Here is a 24707-nt window from a genome sequence, read left to right as displayed (position 1 = left end):
CTATTTTCCATCAACACATGTTTATGGATTAATTAGAAATTTCCAGTGATCCATTAAAGAAGAAAGAAAAATCAAGGGCTTAGTTTGTACTGGAGAAAAGTGGACAGCTGCTCAGAAAATATGATGATAAAGGAAATCCCCCCCATGGAAAGGTATGCGGTGATGTTTTATGCTCTCTATATAATGGAGAAGGAAAGGTGGACAGAGGTACAGAGATGCCCTGATTCATGTCATCAGGATGGATGGTAGCGAGGTCTAGGGAAAAAGTACACTTACAGGCCTCAATAAAAGAAGGTAGAGTGTGAAGATATCCGTGTCTAAGCCAGTATTCACTGCAGAGGACCTGATGTGGCACAATTCCTTGAGCAAACCAGGAGGCCCATCTCTAGCACATTCATTACTGAATCTCTTCCATCAAGCCTTCACCACTTGAACAATTTCTCCCCTATCCATTAGCATAATGTCCCTCTGAGCAGGGGTCAATGTGTAGTACATGAAGTGTGACAAAGGGCTCCTATTAAATTCACTGGTCTTACCATGATGATCTGTCTCATCAAGGAGCTATTTGATGGAAAGGTGGAATCGTCTTCTGAAAGCTCTGTCATGGCACCAGCTGGGAGACAGCACCCTGTGAGGCTGGGATTCTGTCTTATTGTTTTTTGGTCGCCCAGTTGTGTCTGACTCTTTGCGACCCCATGGACTGCAGCATGCCAGGCTTCCCTGCCCTTCACTACCTCCCAGAGTTTGCTCAAACTCATGTCCATTGAGTTGGTGATGTCATCCAATCATCTCATCCTCTGTCGTCCCCTTCTCCTCTTGCCCTCAATCTTTCTCAGCCTCGGGGTCTTTTCCAATGAGTCGGTTCTTTGCATCACACGACCATCTGATGCTCATCTGTCTTGCAGGAGGTGGTAAGTGTCTTAAACTGTCAACCAACATGTGTGCTGACACTGCCATAGCAGAATGCAGGGAAGGCATATGTAATAACCAATAGTGTGAGGGAGGGAGTAGTCCATAACTATTTTACCAAATAACATTTGCTTCTCATCCTTTCTGCTTTGGATTCATGAGTTTAGAGGTCCTCGTGTCCAAGGGTACAAGGCATCTACCAAGAGACATAATAAAGGCTTTGATGCATTCAGTTCAGTTCATTCGCTCAGTCGTGTCTGACTCTTTGTGACCCCATGGACTGCAGCACACCAGGCCTCCCTGTCCATCACCAACTTCTGGATGTATTAGGAGCTTTCAATACACCCTGACCTTTTGGACTCCTTATGCTACTAAACCAACAGGTGGACAAGGAGTCCTTGGTTGTTGTGATCAATCCTGATGACCGAGAGAAACTGAGTTGCTCCTCTATAACACAGGCAAGGAGGCCCATTTTTTAATGGAATTCACAGGAGCACCCTTATTACTCCCTTGATCAATAGCCCTGGAAAACTGTGACAGTAATCAGAGTACCACCAAGGTCCCTCATTCTAATCAATCAAAGTTGGACTTACCTGTCTAGGTAAAGTCCACCTGTCAATGTGCTGACAGAGGGTAAGTGGGACCCAAGATAGTGAGAGAAAAAAGCAGTCACTACTGAGATCTTAGCCCTTAAAACCAGAATGTGAGACTCCAGCAGTGACTCAGTGTGATACAAACAGACTGGAACCCACAGATAACTGAGCCCTGTGCCAATTCTTACTGCCCCTGGCCCTGGCGATATGAGTGTTCTGCAGAAGTCTTCTGTCACAGGGTTAAACATGCCCACACCAGACCCAGGAATCAGAGAAGCAAGTGGAAGCAGGGAATGGTGGGTCAATCGTAGCCTCAGTTGATGCTTCATGCCGACAAGGTGAATCAGTAGATCAGCAAACCATGTGTGGTTTCTAGATGTCTCCATCAAAATTTCCTTTCAATATACTGTGCAGTCATATATTTTCTCATTTGTTAAGAACTCTGTGAAGTAGGTATGTGCTAAGCAGAATTCTAAGAGAGCCCTCAAAAGTCCCAGCCCTGGTGTACCTACACCTTCTTCCAGGTATCCATTCAAACAGTAACCTGGGTACTGCTGTGAATGGATGTTTTAGGAACAGTTAAGGTCCCAAATCAGCTGATGTGAACATAGAAAGATTATCTAGGTGGACCTGATTTAATCACATGGGCCTTTTAAAAGCAGAGGGTTTTCTCTGGCTGGCAGCAGAAAGAGCCTCCAGACAAGAGCTCAGTCCGACTGACTCCCTGTTTTCAGCACTGTGATCCCTAAGCAGAGAACCCACTCATGCCCTGGACTGGACTTCTGACCTATAGAACTATGAGCTAGCATGAGTGTATTTTTCAAGCTACTAAGTTTGCAGCAATAGAAAACTAATACAAAGTAGTTTTCATCATTCTTATTTTGGAGAACCTAAAACAGTATGTAATTTGCCCAAGATTGCTTAAATCTCTAAAAGTTCTTGTTACTCCAGGAAACGTATGGGCAAAACTCCTTCTTGGTATCATCCTATTACCTTGAACCGTTTTTCTTTCTTGAATTATATTGGCTTGAAAAGGATCGCATAACTCTATGGAAATAAGTGTGTGCCTTTCCCATTTACGATGCTAGAAATGATTTGTCTAATGCATGAGACAGATTTGAGAAGACAGAAATGCGGACAAAGAATGAGTCAACGGAGGTCGAGCTTGAGAATTTAGTTTCGAGAAGAGGAGAAGTCATTCCAAGGCAGCAAAGGTAAGACACAAGCTAAAGATACAAGAATTAGTGTCAAAGGCTTCTGTGTGGTCAGAAGAGCAGCCCACCCAAAAGTTGGCAAGTAGAAATGAGTCAACATGTTTAGATCGTAAAGGTAGCCCAGGGTGTGTTGATTAGGGTCAGAATAAGGCTCACAGAAACCAAAAAGGGACCAGCTAATCCCTAAGGTGAATACTTCCAAGTTCTATGGTCTGTGGTTCTATCATCTTTATATCGTCTTTTTTTTTTTTTTTTAAGTTGTTCTCTTTCCTGCCACTGGGTGAGTTTTGCCTCAGCAAATGAATACAAGTAGTGACAACCACGTGGGGACCGGAGGATGCAAATGGGGTCTGCTCTTCCTTGCTTGCCACAGGCTATCAATTTCATGGGTCCCAGTGTTAAATTGCAGCCTTGTGTATACTTTGCAGCCTGGGAAACTTGATTCCTTGTTGACTCTAGAACTTTCTAACTCTGTATTGTATTTTTTTCCACTTTAATTCAAAATAAAAAGAAAATAGGAGGAAAGAGCTACTTAAATAAATCACTGAGTTTTAACAATTACTGTATCAAGGGAAAGTGAATCCCCTGTCTATGGCTACCAAAGTCTCCTATGAGCCCACAGCAAGGTAATTCTTGCCATTATCTGTTTATAATAGAGAGAGAGAGAAGCAAATCTCCTTGTGTTGTAACTATTGCTATTGCCATTGCTGAGTCGCTTCAGTCATGTCCGACTCTTTTCGACCCCACGGACGGTATTCCACCAGGCTTCTCTGTCCATGGAATTCTCCAGGCAAGAATACTGGAGTGGGTTGCCATGCTCTTCTCCAGGGGATCTTTCTGACCCAGGGATCCAACCTGTGTCTCCTGTAGCTCCTGCATTGCAGGCAGATTCTTTACCACTGAGCCACCGGGGAAGCAAATGTGTTGTAACTAGATGATTGTATAGCGTTTACTGAATATTTACCATTCTGTAGACCCTTTCCCTTTCAGACTAAAGGAAAAGAAGGTGATAACAGAGCCTTGAGTCCCTCCTATTCTGGAGAGGGATGTCCTGACTTCAGGTCTGATTTCACATCCCTTTCTGAACATAACTAATCTGCTTCAGGGTACCAGACATGGGTGGAAATAGATGCTAGGTACCAGTGGACTGTGTCTGGCACTGCAACCTCCGGGTCACAGGAATTGATTCAAGGACTGGGCTCACTGACTAATCAGAGACAATAAGAAGCCTACTCTTAGTGCATTTTACTGGTACCTAAGTGTTAGCCACTCGGTCATGTCTGACTCTTGGTGACCCCATGGTCTGTAGTCTGCCAGGCTCCTCTGTCCCTGGGATTCTCCAGGCAAGAATAATGGAACGGGTAGCCATTCCCTCCTCCAGGGGATCTTCCCAACCCAGGGATCAAACCCGGGTCTCCCACATTGGAGAAAGACTCTTTACCATCTGAGCCACTCTTCCTGCATTTTACTGGTGTGTAAAGGAGACTTGAAACTGGCCTGAAGTCCCAGTAGACTTGAAATGTTGTGGACAGAAATCTGGAGCTCCTTGGAAACACATGATCCTGAGTTTGCTTAATCATAAAAAGGACAAGCATCATCCATTAATCAGTAGCTGACATTTATTAAGCAGTTACTCTATGCCAGACCCTGGGCTCCACTTTTTATTTGAAATATGTCCTATAACAGTGACAGGAGATCTATGCAGTAAATAACGTTATTATCATCCTTTGTGGTAGACACAGAGATGTATCACCAAGATCCCCCTTCAAGAAAGGACTTGGCCTGGATGCCATAAGCTTGTCAGCTGACAGCATTTAGCCATCAAACGCAGAGCACCTTGAACCCACATCCAGGAACTGATCGGGAAGGGCCTATTTTCGCTCATTACAAGACAACACTAGTGGTTCATTTTAGCTTCAAACCGCCCGGTGAGATCAGCCAAGGCTGATACCAGCTTTGCTTCCCCTAGGCTCATTCACACTTCCTTCATTCCCTTTCCATAGATGTTGATACCACAGGAATAAAATCCATTAGAAATGTCTCTAATAAACACCTCGCACACCAAACTCCATCTCAGAGTCTGCTTCCCCAAGAAACCACCCGGAACATCATTATTCGCTGCTGCTGCTGTTAAGTCTCTTCAGTCATGTCCGACTCTGTGCGACCCCATAGACGGCAGCCCACCAGGCTCCACTGTCCCTGGGATTCTCCAGGCAAGAACACTAGAGTGGGTTGCAATTTCCTTCTCCAATGCATGAAAGTGAAAAGTGAAAGTGAAGTCACTCAGTCGTGTCCAACTCTTCACGATCCCATGGACTCCAGCCTACCAGGCTCGTCCATCCATGGGATTTTCCAGGCAAGAGTGCTGGAGTGGGGTGCCAATGCCTTCTCCCACTCTCTTAGCACTAGTGTGTGCTAAGTCACTTTAGTCATGTCTGACTCTTTGCAATCCCACGGACTGTAGCCCACCAGGCTCCTCTGTCCATGGGATTCTCCAAGCAAGAAAATGGAACTGGTAACCATTCCCTCCTCCAGGGGATCTTCCCCATTCAGGGATTGAACGTGCATCTTTTACATCTCTTGCATTGGCAGGAGGGTCCTTCCCTTTCAGACTAAAGGAAAAACAGTCGATACCAGAGCCTTGAGTCCCTCCTGTTTTGGAGAAAGGTGACCTATAACACAGATAAAAGAATAAAGTGGAAGACCCCTGGCTTGGGGCTTCCTAGGTGGTGCTAGTGGTAAAGAATCCCCCTACCAATGCAGGAGACATAGGAGACTCAGGTTCTATCCCTGGGTCAGGAAGATCCCCTGGAGAAGGGAATGGCTGGCTACCCACTCCAGTATTCTTGTCCATGGGGTTGAAAGAGTTAGACACGACTGAAGTGTCCGTGACTCAGCACATACACCCCTGGTTTAGCCCATCACTTAGCACGGACAGTGGGGCAAGGACGACTCAGGCAAATCTAGCTTTGGACCACCAACGCTTATCTAAAATCTGAAAGTGGATTCTGGACTTCACCTCTCAGAAGAAAGGCTGACAAGGTCCTTCAGGCTTGCTGAGGGAGAGTGTTGGGCAGAAGCTCCCCTTCTGCTGAAAGCAAACAAGTCCAGTCTTGCTTAGTGTGTGAGGTAACTGTAGGAGGTGACATCCAGCAGGTGCAGCTCCCTCCAAAACAGGAGCTTCATTTCATTCCCTCCAATTCACAGTCTCCATTGAAAATGCCAAAAGGGAACAAATCATCTGGACATCTTGTTGTTTTTGTTGTTCAGTCACTAAGTTGTGTCTGACTATTTGTGACCACATGGACTGCAGTGCACCAGGCTCCCCTGCTCTTCACTATCTCCTGGAGCTTCATGTCCACTGATGCCCTCCAACCATCTCATCCTCTGTTGCCTCCTTTTCCTCCTGTCCTCAATCTTTCCCAGCATCAGGGTCTTTCCAAATCAGTCAGTTCTTCCCATCAGGTAGCCAAAGTATTGGAACTTCAGCTTTAGCATCAGCCTTCCAATGGATATTCAGGGTTCATTTCCTTCAGGATTGACTGCTTGGATCTTCTTGCAGTCCAAGGGACTTTCAAGAGTTCTCAAGCACCACAGTTCAAAAGCATCAATTCTATGGGGCTCAGCCTTTTCTATGGTCCAACTCTCATATCGATACTTGGTTACTGGAAAAACCATAGCTTTGACTAGATGAATCTTATTCTCTGCTTTTTAATATGCTGTCTAGGATGTGGCTCAGATCATGAACTCCTTATTGCCAAATTCAGACTGAAATTGAAGAAAGGAGGGAAAACCACTAGACCATTCAGGTATGACCTAAATCAAATTCCTTATAATTATACAGTGGAAGTGAGAAATAGATTTAAGGGCCTAGATCTGATAGATAGAGTGCCTGATGAACTATGGAATGAGGTTCGTGACATTGTACAAGAGACAGGGATCAAGATCATCCCCATGGAAAAGAAATGCAAAAAAGCAAAATGGCTGTCTGGGTAGGCCTTACAAATAGCTGTGAAAAGAAGAGAAGCAAAAAGCAAAGGAGAAAAGGAAAGATATAAGCATCTGAATGCAGAGTTCCAAAGAATAGCAAGAAGAGATAAGAAAGCCTTCCTCAGCGATCAATGCAAAAAAAATAGAGGAAAACAACAGAATGGGAAAGACTAGAGATCTCTTCAAGAAAATTAGAGATACCAAGGGAACATTTCATGCAAAGATGGGCTCAATAAAGGACAGAAATGGTATGGACCTAATAGAAGCAGAAAATATTAAGAAGAGATGGCAAGAATACACAGAAGAACTGTACAAAAAAGATCTTCACAACCCAGATAATCACAATGGTGTGATCACTCATCTAGAGCCAGACATCCTGGAATGTGAAGTCAAGTGGGCCTTAGAAAGCATCACTACAAACAAAGCTAGTGGAGGTGATGGAATTCCAGATGAGCTATTTCAAATCCTGAAAGATGATGCTGTGAAAGTGCTGCACTCAATATGCCAGCAAGTTTGGAAAACTCAGCAGTGGCCACAGGACTGGAAAAGATCAGTTTTCATTCCAAACCCAAAGAAAGGCAATGCCATATGCAGGTCAGGAAGCAACAGTTAGAACTGGACATGGAACAACAGACTGGTTCCAAATAGGAAAAGGAGTACGTCGAGGCTGTATATTGTCACTCTGCTTATTTAACTTATATGCAGAGTACATCATGAGAAATGCTGGACTGGAAGAAACACACGCTGGAATCAAGATTGCTGGGAGAAATATCAATAACCTCAGATATGCAGATGACACCACCCTTATGGCAGAAAGTGAAGAGGAACTCAAAAGCCTCTTGATGAAAGTGAAAGTGGAGAGTGAAAAAGTTGGCTTCAAGCTCAACATTCAGAAAACGAAGATCATGGTATCCAGTCCCATCACTTCATGGGAAATAGATGGGGAAACAGTGGAAACAGTGTCAGATTTTATTTTGGGGGAGCTCCAAAATCACTGCATATGGTGACTGCAGCCATGAATTAAAAGATGCTTAATCCTTGGAAAGAAAGATGACCAAACTAGACAGCATATTCAAAAGCAGAGACATTACTTTGCCAACAAAGGTCCGTCTAGTCAAGGCTATGGTTTTTCCAGTAGTCATGTATGGATGTGAGAGTTGGACTGTGAAGAAGGCTGAGCACCAAAGAATTGATGCTTTTGAACTGTGGTGTTGGAGAAGACTCTTGAGAGTCCCTTGGACTGCAAGGACATCCAACCAGTCCATTCTAAAGGAGATCAGCCCTGGGATCTCTTTGGAAGGAATGATGGTAAAGCTGAAACTCTAGTACTTTGGCCACCTCATTCGAAGAGTTGACTCATTGGAAAAGACTCTGATGCTGGGAGGGATTGGGGACAAGAGGAGAAGGGGACGACAGAGGATGAGATGGCTGGATGGCATCACTGGCTCAATGGACGTGAGTCTGAGTGGACTCTGGGAGTTGGTGATGGACAGGGAGGCCTGGCGAGCTGCAATTCATGGGGTTGCAAAGAGTCAGACATGACTGAGCGACTGAATTGAACTGAACTGAGGATTGTCATAGCTGGACATCTTACCATAACTTAACTGCAGAAAGAGCAAATTCAGTTCCTATACTTGGGCCTTCAATTTTTTGTTTCTGCTGATTTCATGTTAATTAAAATTATTTCCATGAAGAGGTATAGGAAAACTAATTCACACAATTGTTTGTAATTATCACCTCCTGTGGTCTTTGAAATATTGATATTGTATCTGAAATCATGATCATTCTAAATTGCATTTTAATGAATTCTTTGGGAGAGACACAGTGATTAAAATGAGTAATACCTGCTAAATGATGAGCTAATAAAACATTCTACAAGAAAGAATTTATTAAGCGAATCTTCAGATTTCATTTATTCATCAAATCAGGAAACAAGAATTAAAATGTATAATTTCAAAACGTTATAAGCACTTATAATCTAAGATCACTAGGAACAGTGAATGGAATTCCGAAGTAAGGAAACTGTAGGAGATGAAAGATATCCAACAAAAGGAAACCAATAGCTGAATAGCTGGAAAATAAAAGTATTATTACTAAAGCATAGCACTAAAACACCCAGCATGCTATGGAGCTTAAACCCATCTGAAAGCCCTGTCTTAGCAAAAGTACTGAATTTTTTTCACCTAGAGATATTTATTAAGAATGGATCTCCAGGGCTTCACAGGATCTGTCAGTGGTAAAGAATTTGCCTGCCAGAGCAGGAAACATGGGCTTGAACTCTGGTCCAGGAGACTCCCACATGCCACGGAGCGACTAACCTCACACCGCTATTGAGCCTGTGCTCTGCAACTAGGAGGCCACCACGATGAGAATCCGGTGAACCACACCTGGGAAGAGGTCCCCTGCAGCTCTGCAGCTAGAGAAAAGCCCACGAGGCAACGAAGACCCAGCACAGCCAAAAATAAATAAATAAATAAAATTAATTTTTAAAAATCTAAGCGAAATAAAAAACAGGTCAATTTGGTCAAAAAAAAAGAATATCTCCAAATTTATAATCAAAATCAAAAAAAAAGAAATACAATCCACCTCGCTTCTTAATGTCAGCATGCCCAAAGCTGACCCAGAGCTGCACGTGGGTGGGGGAGCAGGACTGCGTTGCAAATTGCCACAGTCAAAGCTGGAGAAAACCAGATTAGCAGCAACAAAGGACACCCAGTCAAGTAATTCAGTTTGTCAATTCCGGCAGCTAATAAGCCTCCATTACACGTTGGGTATGTGGGGGAGAATCCAGTCTCATCTGTATAAAAGAATCAATGGATCCTAAAAGCCACCGTCTTTGTCAGCTCTGGAACACTCATCTCCCCAGAGACTGAGATGGAAAGCGCTAAAGGCTTGAGAGCCCCATCCCCCAGCCCTTGCCTTCATGGGAAATCATAAAATAGACTGATAAGTGAGATTCCAGGCATAGTGAACACAGTATAACCTGAGAGACAGCGCTCCAAGGAGCTCAGAAAAGCCACAGTGGGCAGCTCTGAAGCACAGCATGCCTGATTTCCTGACGTCACCAAGACTCCTGGTTATACCCATGCTGATCAGAGCTCCCTCAGGAATAAACGAATTCAGTTAAGTCAATCGTTCCCCTCGCTGGTGTTAATCAAATCCCAGGGCATGTGTGTGTGAACCACCTTACTCAAAACAAACTCCTACACCATTCAGGAGGGGGCTCCCCTCATAGCTCAGTTGGTAAAGAATCTGCCTACAATGCAGGAGACCCCGGCTCTATTCCTGGGTCGGGAAGATCTGCTGGAGAAGAGATAGGCTACCCAATCCAGTATATTCTTGGGCTTCCCTTGAGGCTCAGCTGGTAAAGAATCTGCCTGCATTGAGGGAGACCTGGGTTCAATCCCTGGGTTGGGATGATCCCTTGGAGAAGGGAATGGAGAAGGGAATGGGTACCCACTCCAGTATTCTGGACTGGAGAATTCCATGGACTGTATAATCCATGGGGTTGCAAAGAGTCGGACACAACTGAGTGACTTTCACTTCATTTGACTTGACACGATTCAGGAAGAGCCACAGCCTCCATCACCCTGGCTCATGTTTCAAGTCAGGTTTCAAAGTGTTTAAAGGAGATACATAAGTGATTCTTGTCTCTTGACTTAGTCAAGAGAAATCCTTGTGAAATCCTTCCACTGGTAGAACCCTACATAATTAAACTTGGTGGAAATAACCTTAGCAGCTTCCTGGATTAAATATTAATAGAACTATCTTTAGGCAACTACAGTCACTGTGAGTCATTCTTCTAACATTCTAGGGAGGTTTCCACCAAACTGACTCACATCTTTACTCCAGGGTCCCCCAGGAATTGCTGAGTCCAGTTGTCCTTTGTTTATCTTTGTGTGTGTGTGCGTTTAGTCATGCCTGACTCTTTGTGACCCCATGGACTGTGGCCCACCTGTCCGTAGAATTGTCCAGGTAAGAATACTGGAGTGAATTGCCATTTCCTTCTCCAGCTTACTGGTAAAATCATCCAAAACATTGACAAAAGGCTCTATTACTCAAATATGATGTAAAGCTAGGTCTCCAAGTATCAATCAGGCAAAGCATGGCTCTGATACACTCTATTAACAAAATGACATTCAAGTCATCTTAAGATTAGTGTGAGTAGAAGACACTGTAAGTTGAAGTGGCTTACCTTGCCTGATGAACTTGGGTTCTCTGATGAAATTACTAGCCCCAGCAAGCACTGTGGAGCATGAAAATCACATATTACATATCCTGAGACATTACTTTGCCAACAAAGGTCCATCTAGTCCAGGCTATGGTTTTTCCAGTAGTCATGTATGGATGTGAGAGTTGAACTGTGAAGAAAGCTGAGCGCCGAAGAATTGATGCTTTTGAACTGTGGTGTTGGAGAAGATTCTTGAGAGTCCCTTGGACTGCAAGGACATCCAACCAGTCCTTTCTGAAGGAGATCAGCCCTGGGATCTCTTTGGAAGGACTGATGGTAAAGCTGAAACTCTAGTACTTTGGCCACCTCATTCGAAGAGTTGACTCATTGGAAAAGACTCTGATGCTGGGAGGGATTGGGGGCAGGAGGAGAAGGGGACGACAGAGGATGAGATGGCTGGATGGCATCACTGACTCAATGGACATGAGTCTGAGTGAACTCCAGGAGTTGGTGATGGACAAGGAGGCCTGGCGTGCTGCGATTCATGGGGTCGCAAAGAGTCGGACATGACTGAGCGACTGAACTGAACTGAACTGAACTGATATCTTTTGTACATGGGTTGTATGACTCAGAAGTAAGAGCAACTGAGATTACAAAACCTTTTTGGGAAAATCAACAAGTATGAGCCCACAGGTTGTGCCTGTGATTGCTTTGCATATAACTGATGATGCAAATTTGAGGCAAGCACTTCTGCATACAAAAGGCATTCTTCAGGAATGGAACTGCTGCGTAAGATGCAGGTAGAAAATAAAGTAATCTTGGAAATAAGAGGTCTTGGCCAGTCCTTGTTCTTGAATACGGTCACCCTCTTGGAGATGGAGATTCTGCAGAAGGAAAGCTGCTTTACAAAAAAAAGGCACAAGAACAGCCAGCTTCTGAAAGAGACGTTACAAAATAATCAACCAATGGTATTCACTGCTTTCCCAATTGGTCAACCCACCTACCCTGGAAAAAGGGTAACATAAAAGAGTGAATAGGATGAGATTTCCCTGGTGGTCTGGTGGTTAACAATCCACCTTGCAACCCAGGGCAGGTTCAATTCCTGGGATGTGAACTAAGATCCCACATGCTGGATGGCAACTAAGCCCCCTGCCAGGCAACTACTGAAACCAGCTGCTCTGGTCCCAGTGTGCCCCAACTACTGAGTCTGAGTGCCACAGCTCCTGAGTACCTGGCCCAAGACTAACGATCCCGCATGGCACAACTAAGACCCAACCAGTCCATCCCAAAGGAAATCAGTCCTGAATGTTCATTGGAAGGACTGATGCTGAAGCTGAAGCTCCAATACTCTGGGCACCTGATGTGAAGAGCTGACTCATTTGAAAAGACCTTGATGCTGGGAAAGATTGAAGGCAGGAGGAGAAGGGGACGACAGAGGATGAGATGGCTGGATGGCATCACCGACTCGATGGACATGAGTTTGGGTGAGCTCCAGGAGTTGGTGATAGACAGGGTGGCCTGGCGTGCTGCGATTCATGGGGTCACAAAGAGTCGGACACGACTGAGCGACTGAACTGAACTGAACCAAGTTGCGTGGAAAGGCTTTGGGAATGTGGAAGTACTGTTTGTAAAGATCTGAGAAAAAAGAAGGGTTGCTGAGGGAAGCACTTCGAGGTGTTCCCTGGAATAACCATACACGTTAAGTGATGGTCACTCGGTCATATCCGACTCTGCGACCCCATGGACTGTAGCCTACCAGGCTCCTCGGTCCGTGGGATTCTGCAAGCAAGAATACTGGAGCGGGTTGCCATTCCCTTCTTCAATAACCATACAAAGCAAGTTAAAACTCTAAAGGTGTGGGGAGGCGGTGGTGCAGGACCTGACAAAGTCAGCTTTGATGGCAACCCGGATTACGTATGAAAAAGCCCACAGTCGCCTTCTCTTCCTCTGGTGCCACAGAGCAGAGCCAGCATCTGGACGAGGCCAGGGGTGGGGCAGCGGCTGGTCTGGGCGGGGCACGCTTTGGGGGCGCTGCCCCTCGGCTGGCACGCAACCTCTCAATGCGCCCCCTCCTGGCCACGGGAAAGGTGCGCCCTCCTGCTTCCCCGTTCCCCTTTTCCCACCCCCCGGGGGTGCCTCGCCATCCCAGCCCAGAGGGAACCAGGGACAAGAGACTATTTTCCCTGATGTCACAAAAGCATGAAAGAAGGGGCGCCCCCTCCCCACCCGAAGTCAAACCCTGATCCCTCTCCACCCCACCCCCCAGCCCCGAGCTTCGAGCTTCGGCTTCCCTGCTTTGCAGGCTTTATCTCCGAGAATAACTTAAGACAGCTTAGGAGGAACGGTGGGAACCGGAGGCTAACCCTAACCCTCCCGGACCTCGAGCGCCCCACTTTCCCAGTTTCGTGTTGGAGGGGTGGGGTTTGCCTTGGCAGTTTCCGCATTGGCTGGGATTTGGGAAGGACGGAGGTGGGGGGGGGCATCGGAGAGATGCTTCCCTCTACCCCGGCTAATCCGGGCGATCTGGCGCTGCGCGGGTGATGAAAAGGGGCGGCGAGTGGGCTTTCCCGGGTCTCCCGCGCCGTCCCCCGCCCCCCGCCGCACCCCGGGCCCCCCGCCCCCCGCCTCTCCGGAAAAGCGCTGTGCGGCCGCTTTGCCTCCAGCGCGCGGCGCTGCGCTCGCTTTGATCGCTTCGTGCGCTGCCAGCCGGGCTCAGCCAGCCGCCTGGAACTGAGGACCATTCTTCGAATCTGCGGCTTTCATGACGTCTCCCTGCGTGGTCCAGCACTTTTCTCCTAGCCAGGGATTTTTTTTTTTTTTTTTTTTTCCGCCACTCTCGCCTTTTCTCCCCTTCCCTCTCTCTCCACCCGGTCTCCGCCCCCCCTCCCCCGCCCCTGCTCGATCGCACACCCCTCCGCCCCTCGGTTGGCACCCCAGGCGCCCAGCCCGGCTCTCCGCTCGCGGCCAGAGAGAGCCAGTTCCAAGACGGCCGGCCGCACCTGGCCGGAGAGGCTGGGCGGGCGGAGGGGTGGGGACCCGCGGGAACCTGGAAGCTAGACCCGGAGCTGGCTGCACCGCGAGGAGAATGGAGTCTCCTAACCGCCTCCCGGGGCCGATGTGAAATTTGACCATCTGAAAACCCCGGGTTTGTTTTGTGGGTTTTTTTTTTTTTTTTTCCTTGTCTTTTTTTTTTTTTTTCCTCCCCTCGCTCTCCATCGTGTAAGTGAATTATTAAAGCTTGCTCCGCTCCAGGAGAGAAGATCATGATTGAATGAAGCCACCCAGTCCGCAGCAAGGTAAGCGGTGCGCTGAGTTGCTAGAAGGCGAGAAGCTAGCAGCGACCTGGGCAAGAGGTTTCGTGCCCTCTGGTCCCCACTTCCCCCTCCCCAGCTTCCGCCGCTGCATGCATCTCCACTCTGATGAGAAACGGGGTATGCCCAAATCAAGGGACAGGCGAGAGAGAAGCAGGTTACATAACAGAAGGGAAATCTGTTTCATACGGTTCTCATTAGAGACTGAAAACTCTCAAGGGGGGCGGGGGGGTGCGGGGAGAGGAGGGGTCTGCATGCTCTGAGCTCGGAGAAACCCCGTCAGTGATTACAGACATCATTTCAACATCCGTTGGCAAAGATGGAATGCAGGGACGGACTGGCAGGGGTGGCTTGCTATGTAGTCATTCACAGTTGGGAGAAGCCCATCGTCTTTGTGGAAAGCTGTATCCTTGTTCTTTGCCTAGAGGAGAGGAGGAGAGAGAGGGAGAGACAGAAAGAGAAACATGAGAAGGAGGGAAAGAAAAAGTGAGGGGTGGGGAGAAACAAACAGAGAAGGGGAAACAACTCCCAACTGTTCTCGATCAGTATAACCAGAGCTGTGATATAATGACTAGCAACAGTGATAGGAAGCTCTCCCCAGAAGTAAGCTGAATTGTTTTGTAATTATAAGAGGGAAAAAACCACCACCAACAACAAAAAACCTCTAAATGATAAAAATGAGATGTTTACTGCATTTAGGGGATTGGGTGAATCCGCTGGCTTGCTTCCTCCTGGGTATATGTTCATTTGCATCAAGACATTAAGCTTGAATGAGTTTTTAGCAGAAATAGCATTAGTATTCCCCAAACCCAATAAAACCTTTGAGTCAATCCACAGGTACATCTCTTGTACCAGGTTCAATATGGAGAGGCTCTTAGGGAGGAAACATAGCTTGACAAACACAGCCACAGTAATGGGGTGAGATTAGTGGAGAAACAAAATACCAGAATTTTCTGAAGAATCCTGCCTCCACTCCCAAAAGAGAAAGGGTGGTGGGGGTGGGGGATGAAACTCCAGTGTCCAGGAGTTGGAGATTTATCATTAGGTTAGCATGTCTACTGACTGCTTTTATCCAAAGTCTGCTGATCAAAAGGGGCCCCACAGAACTGAGTACAATGCCACGTTTCAGCCAGCACCATTCCCTACCTTTCTTCTGCTGGAAAATGGAGGAGAGGGATGCCCAGGAGCTGCTTAAAAAGAAGAAGGGGCTTGCTACAGTCAGGGCTGTGCTAACTAAGCTTCGCCCATTTTGCCTGGAGAAGAAAAAAAAGAGAGGAAGAGCTCAAGTCTCCATGGCGACCCAGGTGGGAGGGAGGAAAGCGGCTGCGGTTACAAATAAACGTTGGACAAAAGTTTCCCAGATCGGAGCAAAGAAATAAGGGAGCCAAGTGTCCTGCGGAGGGTCCCAGGGCATAGGCTTTGCCCAGCTCCCAGCCGGCAGCCTGCGAGGGGCTGTCTAGAACTAGCCGGGCCCCATCAAATCTCCCAAAGTTGATCCGGGGACGCTGAAACGGTTGGGCAGCGGGTTTCGCATTCAGCACCAAGGCCAGAGCCCAGGCGGCAGGCTTCCCACAACCCGACCCGCTTCCCCAGAGAAAACTTTTCGTTCCTTTCGTCGTGGGAAGTCAATCCCTTTCCATTAAAGACCGATTCCCTTGCCCGTGCAGAATCTGGATATATGATTATCCACGGAATTGCGTGGGACAGAGAAGCTTGCCAATCATCCATTTCACGCATGGCAGTGCATCAGAATAGCTATTCAAAGAACATTGAAACAGCAGAGGATCGGAGCTGAGCTGAGAATGGGGGATATCCCACCCTCGGGGAAGGAAAGGGACACACACATACACACGCACGCACACACATGCGCGCAAGCCACAGATCAGTCCCTGATGAGAGTTGCCTAGTTTCAACCAAGTCCCTTTTGCTTCAAAAGCGTTCATTCATTCCTCACCCTCTCTCTCTCTAACTTTTGTCGGGCGTAGAGGGCAGAAATGGAGCACTGTGGCCAGGGAGATACCAGCTAACCAACTGCTGTCTAGGGGTCCTGAGAACCAGGAGGGTGGAGAAATAGTGTACTCTTAGCCCAGACCCAGTAGACTTCTCAGCAGAGCTGGTGAGCTCCAGGAAAGGGAATCCAGGTGCGTCTGTGAGATGAGATCCAGTGTCTAACTTCAAGTCAGCGTGTGAGCAGAGCAACTACATCTCTAAGGTTGCAGGCATAGCAAACAGAGGAGGAGTCACTTCTCTTAATAGAAACGAGGAAGAAACTGTGCCAGAGGGGACGATTATTGCCATTCCGTTTCCATTTCAGCATTCATACAGGGGAAACGGGTAAGTTCCTCTCGTCGTTCTGTGTTCACCGTAGGCAAGACTGGTCTCTGTCCTCCTCTCCTCAATTTTGGTACCAGCTCCTCACACAACCTTCCCCCAGACTGATTCTGATAAGGAAAATCAGTAGAGCAAGGTGGCAGTCCCATTTTGAACAGGAAGCTGTTAAAGGGGGGCATTCAGGTGTTACAAGGCACACTTTGAGTTGCAGAGCCCAGTCAAGGTTTGACAACTGGATGGAAATGCTAGTAAAGAATCCGCAATTCCCTTGGATGTCATTCTCTTTTGAGGATGCTCTTATCCGTGTGTGGTCTTGAGCTAGTTCTGGATTGTTGTTTAGGAAGGTAAGCAAGATGTATCCTGGTTTTCCTTGTTGGGCATTTCATTGCTTTCCAAAGATGAGCTGTGCAGAGCACTCATGACTTGGATAAAGCAGTGTGTTTATACTTTCCAGTCTTTTTAATTTTCTCGTGATTGCTAGTGAAAATGGAAGCAGTCTGTTCCAAATCTGGGCAAACGGTGAGATATTACACTCCATTTACATTTCATTCCTGATGGATATTGACTAGTTTATCTATAGCTGAATGTATAGAAGCCCTGCTACCTAAAGTAGAAAGAAGTGATGTGTGGAGTATTATTGGGGCTGAAACAAGGCAGATTACTCTGTCTTTGCTTCATCTGATCTCACCAGCAGAAAGTGGATGTTACTTATGATGATAAAGTCAGATAAGAATATAAATTATTAGTAAAGTTGAATTTCTCTCATTAATTTTTCTTTTAAAAGGCAGAAACATAAATGAACTGGGTGAAATTGTTCAATCATCCTTAGTTCTGGTAGATTCCATGTTCATGTATTCAGTGCTTATTTACCAGACTGTGGTTTGCTTCCTTCTTGGATGGCTAATTGCTGAGCAAAATGTCATTATGTCCTGATGGCAGTCAGTGGCATACCCCAAATAATTGGCTTGCCCATTTCAAGTAGGATTTGTTAAGAAGAGCAACTTAATTTTATTCCAGCACACTTGGAGCTGTTTTGTAATTTGTTTATATAATTTTGGTACCTCACCCGGGTATTTCCTGAACATCAGTGTAATATATTCACTTGTATGACCTAGATGTTTGTTTAATATGCGGGACGGGCATTGGCTCTTTCCTTTGAGTACATAGCATTGCTTCTATTCACTCTCATATTCTTCCCCATTCTCACAAACTACCCTTAGTTTACAGGATAAAAGAGAAAATAAAACATGAGAATAACTGTTTAATAAGCAATAAGAAATTCATTGGAAATTAAAAATTAGTAAAAATAAGAGGGGAGCGAGGGATAAATTAGGAGTTTGGAATTAAGAAATATTTATATTAATATAAAATAGATAAACAACAGAGACCTGCTGTATGGCACAGGGAACTACATCAGTATCTTGTAATAACCTACAATGGAAAAGAATCTGAAAAAAAGAGTATACATATATATTCATATGTATGTGTATATATAACATATACCGAACTGAATCACTTTCCTCTGCACCTGGAATTAACACAACAGTGTATATCAAAATTATACTTCATTTTTTTCTTGAGAAAGTAAATACAGCCTTATGGAAGCTTAACCCCATTCACAGGTAGAAAATGTTACTTTCTTCAAGGGTTTAATAATGTTGATAAAATGAATTCTCTTGAAAACAAGATAAACCCTCTTTTTCAAAATGAGCAGGTAGGCAAGATAAAGCTTTTCTTTTTATCACTAACTATTCCTTAACCAAATGATACGTGAATAATATATTGGTTAATAAGGGAAATGGGCCAGAGAGAATCAGAACAAGGGGGAGGAAGGGAGCTCAGAGAGAAGGCAGTTATTTATTTATTTATTTATTTATTTATTTATTTTAACCAGATTTAAAGTGATGGTACTTTTCAAAGCAAGGTGTTTTTTTTTTTTTTTTTTTAAGTTCATTGCATCAGAACTTTAAGGTTGGTGAAACAGAGATGTTTAAGTTCAACAAATTTGGATTTGGCTTACTAAGATGGCATTCATTGTTTCTTTTATTTTCAATAATTGTCATTTAAGTACCAAGAAAGAATTGGTTCAACCAGATTTTTATAAAATTATTAAATTTGGTAGTATCAATCAAAGGGGAATTGGTAAAGTTGAAAAATTATCCAGACACTTCTGTTGAATTCAGATTATTTTCCCTTCATTATACTTAAGGTATTTAAGGAGGTAGAAAAATACCATAAAGTAATTTGGGATAAAATACATATTAAAATAGATTTAAAATAACTTGTCCTAGAAATAATCAGAACCCTATAGAAAGAAGAGATCATGATAACTGCAGTTAGTGCCCGAATGGTATTCTGACAAAGGACTATAATACACCCATACTTGATAACATTTTACTGGCACTAATTAATAATACAACATTATTTCCTTCCAACAAAGAAGGACAATGTTATCTTAAAAAGAATATTCAGTATTCCCTAAACTACGGCTTTGATCTAACCATACCTGCTAATCAACTGTAGATACCCAATTATTTATTTATTACTGAATTGAATAGTTATTTAAACAAAACCCCAGAGGCTGACTTTTCTCATTGCACAATGTTCACACAACCATTCAAATCTCTTTTGTCCAGACGCATTAAGACCATCAATCAGCTTTCCTACTTACAATGCATGAAGTTAACCCCAATTTCTAATGAAATGGCTGTTTAATTCATGTTTTTACAGATGAATCCAGGTCAGATTAATCCCGGGATTAATCCCGGGTTCCTCTTGACGCCTGCGCTTAGGACCAAGGACCATACAGAACTGGCAGCTCTTTCAGTGGATAGACTTTGGGTACTATTCACTGCCAAACTCCCCGTCACAGAGGTGTGGTTACCAATGTGAAAACCTTACAAAGTGAATCAGCAAATGAATCAATAAGATCCACATCCTTGCCAACAATTTTTTTTTTCTTTTTTTTAGTGTGATTGGGAGGGGGCTGAAACTGAACGTGTTATGTGCGTTGTGAGAGAGTCTGCAAGTTAAGTTTCAATCCTCATGCTTTGGCCCTTTGCTCTTTAAACTTATAGGCATTCTTACCCAGAATGAGAACATAACTTTTTTTTTTAATGATGCTGTAAATTTACATCATATCATCCGACAGGAATGTGTACACGTGTGACAGTGTGTCTGGGAGGTGTTGTTTGGTGGTGAAAAGCACAGACTCTGGTATCTAACTAACTGCATTTGCATCAAGTTCTAGATTTATCTGTCAGCTTTTACCAGGTTTGGTGCAGTGGCAACCATTCCAAGCTCCCAGTGACTTAACAAAACAAAGTTTATTTCTCCCCCAAATTATATGCCTTTGCTGGTCAGCTGTGACTCTGCTCCTTGGGTCTTCTTCATTCTGGAATCCCAGCTAAAGGACCCATCTGATCTGGAACTTTCCATTCCATTTTCAGAGAGAAAGGAGAATGCCACTTTAAGCAATGGCTCTTAAAAGTCCTGCCCAGATATGACACAAGTTATCCGCTCACAGTCCGTTGACCAAAAGCAAGCCACGTGCCATGCCGATGCCAATGGTCAATGACGTGGAGATGGAGATGTATATTTCTCCCATCCAGAGGTACTGCAAGTCACATAGCAACAGGTGGAGATGTAGGATCTTCTTACAGAGAAGAGGGTGATACCTGGTGACAGGGTATAATCCGTGGCACTAACTGAGTGACCCTGCTCTACTTCGAGCTCTTGGTTTGCCTATCTGTAAAGGGGACGTAATAATAATATCTACTTCAGAGATGTTACGAGGATGAATGTGACAGTGAAGTTCTTAGCGCAATGTCCAGAACAAAGCAGTCACTATATCAGCAGTAGATGCTGTTGTTTATTTCTAACAATGTGTCATTAAATTTCATCCTCAATGAGGCTACGTGAACTCTATTAATTAGATAGCTGCTGCAACGGGAAAGTCCCTAAATCACAGCTGCTTAGCAAAATAGAAGATTATTTTTCATCTGTGTGAATCTAATGGCAGAGACCATACCAGCACCCAGGGTGATGGATACTTATTTATCTTTAACACCTGGCTTCCACGATCCCCTGAGCATTTGATATGCAGTTGGCAGATAGGGAAAGGGGGGGATAGATGATTATGCACGAGATTTTCAGTGGTACAAGTCTGGAAGTAATTCAGTCTTGCCCATATTGCATCACCACACCTACCTGCAAGGGTAGCTGGAAACGGCAGTTTATCTCTATGCCCAGGAGGAAGGCAAACTGGTAGGGTGAGCACATTTGAGTCTTTGACATATATACCCAATATTAAGCATGCAGATTTGATTACTGTAATATAAATGTCTGATATCAAAGAAATACAGTTAGTATGGGTCAGGAATAGAGTGGAGCAGAGGAGATGATTTGTCCCAGTGGTGAAAAGATCCCTGGCTGAAAATAGTGTTTTGTTGAGCCCCTGAATCTTTCTTCAGTGGTGTATTTTTTAATCAATTAATTTATGGTTACTTTACTATATTGTGGTGGTTTTTGCCATACATCAACATGACTTTAGTTGGGATCTTTTGACTTTAGGGGCTTCCCAGGTGTCACCAGTGGTTAAGAACCTGCCTGCCAAGGTGGAAAACATGAGACACTGGGTTCGATCCCTGGGTTGAGAAGATCCCCTGGAGAAGGGAATGGCTACCCATTCCAGTATTCTTGCCTGGAGAATTCCATGGACAGAGGAGCCTGGCAGGCTATAGTCCATGGGGTTGCAAAGAGTTGGACACGACTGAGCCACTAACACTTTCACTTTTTCATACATTCAAAAAAGAGAAATGTCAGAAGGAGATGCGTGAGAAAGCAGCATGGTGGTGACCCATAATGCTTCCAGCTCTTTTGTATTGTTCTGTTTCTCCAGCCAAGGTGCCAAAGCCCTGGTGCATTCAGGCAGGGCCAAGGTTGCCACTGAAACAGTAAACACCCACCGTTAATATGTGAAAACACCCTGTTCATCCTTCTATGGGGCAGTTATCCTGGATTGGGGAACTCATGAACACTGTAAATATCTTACCATTGCAAGGTGAATAACATCTCACAGTGGAACCTGTATTTAATGACTTGAGTATCCTTGAGAAGAGGCATTATTTCACTACCGCTGTTACCAAAAGTAGGGTCTGGCTGCTCACTGCTCAAAAGCCAATGAAGAGGTCAGGAAAGTGGAAAGGAAAGTTGGTCTTATTTTGGATGCCAGCAACTGGTAGGGGAGGCAGACTTCTGTCCAAAGGCTGACTCCCCCCTCACTGACAATCAGTGGGCAAGAGCATTTACAGACAGAGGGAAGGGGCTACATCCAGAAGTCATCTTGAAACTGACAGTCAGCTCTGACCATCATCTTGAAGTTGATCATCAGTGGTCTGACCAGCATTGTCTTGATGGTTTTAGGTACAGTTAATCTTCAGTTCCAGGGTCGGTGTTTTTCCTTTTTTTGAGGCCATTTTTATGGCAGCTTATATCACAGCTACAATCTGGTCATCATGTAGCTAACTTCTCCACCTGGTGAGGGTTTCAGTATCTATAAGACAGCTCACAAGATATGGCTCAGAATATTAGCTGTAGCCCTTGAGAAGGAACTAAAGTTCCTCGACTGTGCCTAATGACCAAACTATATTGGATCTCTTTTGAGTGTTTTCCTTTGTTTCTGTGTGTTCTCATTTCCCTGATTAAACTTACTTTTTTTGCCAAAGTTTGTTTTACCAGACCAAAAGGCAGGCTGAGGACTTGGAGCGGGGCGGGGCAATTATCATAGGGTCCTGCTGTTTCACCAGCTCCTGTCATTTCAACCTAGAAGGGATATAACCTGACTCCGTGGCTTACAGAGGGTGCAATTAGGATGATAGGTAAGTCTAAACCATGTAAAGTAAGATACAGATGAAGGAATTGTGGGTATTTCTCCTAGAGAATTCTTGACTGAGGAGCAGGAAGGTCATTTTCAGGTATCTTGATATTTGAAGATGAAGAGACTAGAGTTGCTCTGCTGGCCTCTACAGGTACAAGTAGGACTCGTGGTAGAAGTTACAAAGTGACATGTTTTCATTCAGTATAAGAAAGAATGTTCTGTAGCCAGAGCTAGGCAGGGCCGATACGATCTGTTCTCTCCACTGGCACCGCTCTGAATTCCCCATCCCTGGAAGCCGCAAAGGAGGGAGGAGCCAAGAAGTGCGGTCGTCGTGCTGCCTGTGTTTTAAAGTCTCTACCAGCGCAAAGAGCTTCCAGGTCCCATGAGGGCAGTGATGACCTACAGTTTTGGTCCACAGATCAGACTGGACCTCCATGAGGTCCATAGAGTAGGCTATGATGGTCACTCTATGAGGCCAGCATTTTATGGGGAAACCATCATTTCTCTAAGAGAGAAAGGAGTCTATTTCTCCAAAGTGACATTTCAGTCCACACACAGAATGTGTGGTCGGTGAGAACAGGCCTGGAATGTAGGGACCACGTGGTGAGGCTGTATCTATGGGCCTCATAACTCACGGAAAAGACTTATGCACCTGATTGATGTTGTCAGTGCCTCTCTATCTGCAATCAACAGGTAGGACGTGAAATACCTCTTTGGAGGTATCTCATGGCACTCTGGGGGCTTCCCGGGTGGCCCTAGTGGTAAAGAATCCACCTGCCAATTCAGGAGATGCAAGAGACATGGGTTCGATCCCTGGGTTGGGAAGATGCCCTGGAGGAGGAAATGGCAACCCACTCCTGTATGCTTGCCTGGAAAATTCCATGGACAGAGGAGCCTGGTGGGCTACAGTCCATGGGGCCCCAAAGACTCAGACATGACTGAGCACACAGATACACACACAGCACCCTGAACCTTCTTATTTGTGAAAAGCCCCAAGTTCTTTACAGTGTAGGGACCCCAGTGACATCAGCCAGAGTACGATTCAGATTTACAGACATTTCTTTTGTGCAAAACATGGTGTGAATAACATAAAATCCCTACTCTTAAGGAATCCAGTTTCAATAATAACAAAGAAGGAACGGACCCCTTCCTTTTACACTGTGTCTTGAAGACTCACCAGTGAATACCCTAAATATATAGTCACCCTCTTGGGGTGAGCAGGCCCCTCGCAGTGAGACACAGAAGGAGAGAGAATGCAGAGAAGCAAGTGAAGCGCATCTGTTACAGACACGCTGTCACAAAGGGATTCCTCCATTGAGGAGACTGCGTTAGGCGGCCCTCTTTCTCATCAGCAGCTAAGCCCCTCTCCTGGCTCCTTTCTGGCCCCAGGTGGATCTCTGTGGGCAGAAGGAAGCACCAGAGCTCGCAGAAGGCAGCTTAGGTCAGTGGTTCCCAAACTGTGTCCCAGAACTGGAAGCAATGGTATCACCAGCGTGACTGCTTGCAAATGCTAATTCTCAAGCCCACCCCAGACCTACTAAATCAGAAACTGGGATGGAGCAAACCATCTGCCTATCTCCTCCGGAAGTCAAACACACACTGATGCTAAGAACGGCTGGCTTAGGTTCTTCTCAAACACTGCCCCTCTTGTAGGCTCCTTCCCATAGTGAAGACTTCCACGTGGGTGCTCACCTGAGAACTGTGCAAAGTCACAACCGGAGACGGAATGCCTGGCCTTACCTTCCTCTGCGGGGTCTCAGTGCCCAGGGGGAAGAGACAACAACAAAAGGCTTTTGTTCCAACAGATAAAATATGCAGCATCCACACTAAGTGGAGAAGATTATGGGCAGAAAGCAAGGGCTTCTCTACCGTTCTCTTTATATAAATAAACTGCTCAGCCTTTTGGAATTCCAGATAATCCGTCCAGAAGGGTTTTAGTTCTTACATTAAATTAATAGTCTCATCTATTATCCTTTAAATAAAAGACGCTATCAAGAAATTAAAATGGTGTACTCTGGAGAAAAGCCACAGTACAAAAAAACTGAATAGCCGGCTTATCATGGCAAACCTTCGTGCAACCAAGGGGAGAATAATTATAGTTCTGTAACATTTGCTTTTGTTTAAAACATCTCTTGACCATCTGTGTATTTCCAGACATTGACCTTTAATAGCTGCCCCCTGGATTATCATGGTGCCTTGAACCAGTCAGTCAACAAATCTTTAAGACTACTTACTGTGTGTTGAAAAAAATTTGCACAATATGAGAGTTGCGAGTTAAGCTTTATTTGGGGCAAAATGAGGACTTGCAGC

The 24707-nt window shown here is 45.1% G+C and overlaps 1 protein-coding gene across 1 annotated transcript in view; it reads left to right on the top strand.

The window, feature by feature from the left end:
- The first annotated feature begins 13153 nt into the window (after nt 1-13153).
- KCNJ6 (potassium inwardly rectifying channel subfamily J member 6) overlaps nt 13154-24707 on the top strand; it is a 343139-nt gene continuing 331585 nt past the window's right edge. The window contains exon 1 of the mRNA XM_059889585.1: nt 13154-14173. The gene's annotated coding sequence lies outside the window, so the exon portion shown is untranslated. The remainder of the gene's footprint in view (nt 14174-24707) is intronic.

Source organism: Bos taurus, chromosome 1 (genome assembly GCF_002263795.3).
Source record: "Bos taurus isolate L1 Dominette 01449 registration number 42190680 breed Hereford chromosome 1, ARS-UCD2.0, whole genome shotgun sequence".
Taxonomy (NCBI): Eukaryota; Metazoa; Chordata; class Mammalia; order Artiodactyla; family Bovidae; genus Bos; species Bos taurus.
Note: the sequence above shows the minus strand (reverse complement) of the source record. Positions and strands in the feature narration are given on the sequence as shown.